The following is a 2,517-nucleotide window of genomic DNA, read 5'->3' as shown; positions in this document are numbered from 1 at the left end:
GCGTGCCAAATATGGAGGCCGAAGGTCTCTATTTATACTAAACACACGAAGGAGTTTAGGAATGACACGGATACGGAAACAAATCACGGAAATATTCTCGAAAGTGTGGAAAGAGGGTCGGGGAAGAGGCGCAGCAGTCACTGCGACCCTTGGAAGAGGCGCAACACCTGCTGCGTCATTTCCCCATAGGGTTCCTCCTAAGCAAGAAAGATTTTCGCGTTTTTTATGGAATTTCGGTAGATATACACTTCCTTATTCCGTGAAACACAATATACGGAAGATATTTCCTTAAAAATATTAATTTTAATTAGGAATAAATATCCAGAGAATTCTAGAACGCTCCGGAACATTCCGACTCGGCATTTAAACGGTTTTTAGAAAATGAAGCGGTTTTTGACCCTGACTCCAAATGAACTCTAATTACTGTTAAAATGATCGTATCAGCGTGTAGATGACGACCATGAGGTTAAATCGAGTGTTTGAGCTATCCTATGTCGATGAACTTATGAACCGTCATAAAATGATTCCGCGTATCAACCATGTGGCCCAATCATCACTGGATGGTTGGCGGGAGGTGCAGAAATGAGGTATCTACAGAGCCCCTACTTTGACTGAGGCTTGGACAAGGCGAAAGTCAAAGTATAGCAATCAGGTCAATCGAAGATTACAGTCTGACAACTATGTCGACGCAAGGCGGCTCATGGGGTCTGAGCCAAGGACCTGTCGTTGGGAACATTTTACAGTCTATCGACTATCGGGGAGGGTCGTTTAAAGTCCATTAGACTACTTAAGGAAGCTCGCTAGCCATAAGAAGAAATCATACCTAGGAAATCTGCTTGTGTCGGTCCTCAAGCAAACTCTGTTTTTGAGAAGTACGTGGGCTATGAGCGGCAACGAACTCTCGCTGGGGAACATAACGATGACTCTGTCGGGGTCGAATCATAACTCTCGCTGGGGAACATATCGATGACTCTGTCAGGGTTGAATCATACATTGGGTCGACAACGGCGCGCCCTTGGCACCGCTGGGGAGAAAGATAATAAATGAGTCGACAATAACGCGCCCTTGGCATTGCTGAGGAAGAAATATTAGATCGACCACGACACGCTATTGGCATCATTGAGGAAAAGGTATAAATCGACAACGGCACGTCCTTGGCACCGCTGAGGAGAAAATCGACAACGACATGTCCTTAGCATCGCTGAGGAGAATAATGGTATAAATCGACAACGGCGCGCTTTTGGCAGCACTGAGGAAGAAATCGACAACGACGCGTCCTTAGCATCGCTGAGGAAAATAAAGGTATCGACAACGACGCGTCCTTAGCATCGCTGAGAAAAAAATCTGCTCGGGTCATCGCAAGCGAAATTCCGATAAAGAGGAGAAGCCGATGAACTGTATTTAGTGATCATGGACCCTTGCTGGAAATAAAACGTCGTGGTTGCCTTGTAGTCTGTTGCAGAAAATGCTGATCCGGACGAAGAAAATGCCAAAACAGAGCCATATGTTGAGGAAAAGGTGCATAAAGCCTGGGCCCACAAATAACGAACTTATAATGAATTCCAATGAATTTTGAGGAAGCTTATTGAGGAAAAGGCGCAGCAAGAGCTGCGACCTTTGGAAGAGGCGCGGCTAGTGCTGCGTCCTTTCCCAAGCTCGTCCCTGTCCGGGTAAAAACGCGACTTAAGTCGTGTTTTATTTTTCATTTCAAAACACAAATACTTCGTTTCTTCATCAAAACCCAAACAAATTCCGTCAAAAACTTGATCAAATCTCGCCATGACTAATCAAGTTATATGTCTTGTACTTGCTTTAATTTGTATTTGAGCTTGATTTTGGGTCGAGAATTAGGGTTTTTATTCCCATTTATGTCGAAAATTTATGGCTTTCATCCCAAATGAATTTGCCTCATGAAATTGACATTAGAAATGAGTAATTGGCCATGTTAGGAACACAACCATATATCCCTTTCGAATTTTAATCGAGTATTAAGGATTTGAGGGTGAAATGTGACGGTTTCTCTGCTAAACTGAAAAACCCTTCGAAAATGGCCCCATACTAGCCCATTTTTTATGAAACTTGGTGTTTTGGAACCCTTGAGTAATGGGTAAACTTGCTATCATGCCGGATTTTTGATTTGTGACAGCTCCTCCGGGACACTATTATATGGCATAATTGACATTGTAGCGAAATGCTGCCGAATTTTCGGCTCAAACCCACAACTAGGTTCGAACTTAAACTCTTATTGACCCATCCTACCACATGAGTGGTTGGACTTTGGAAAGCGTGCCAAAGATGGCTAGAAATGCCGCTTTTTATGCTTGAAATGCTCAAAAATGCTTGAAAATACGCTTAGCATTGCTTTATTTGCTTTGATTACAGAGGATATTCCTTCTACGTTGGGGAGAGATTTCATGGAGACCGACAGTGACGTTGAGCCTTCTACCGTTCAGTTGATGGAAGAGGACCTAGAGGAGGAGGAGGAGGAGGCCCCATGGAGGGCCAACGTGGGATGAG

Source organism: Silene latifolia, chromosome Y (assembly GCF_048544455.1).
Source record: "Silene latifolia isolate original U9 population chromosome Y, ASM4854445v1, whole genome shotgun sequence".
In the NCBI taxonomy this organism is placed as follows: Eukaryota; Viridiplantae; Streptophyta; class Magnoliopsida; order Caryophyllales; family Caryophyllaceae; genus Silene; species Silene latifolia.
The sequence above is the reverse complement of the archived record's forward strand: the minus strand, read 5'-3'. Positions refer to the sequence as shown.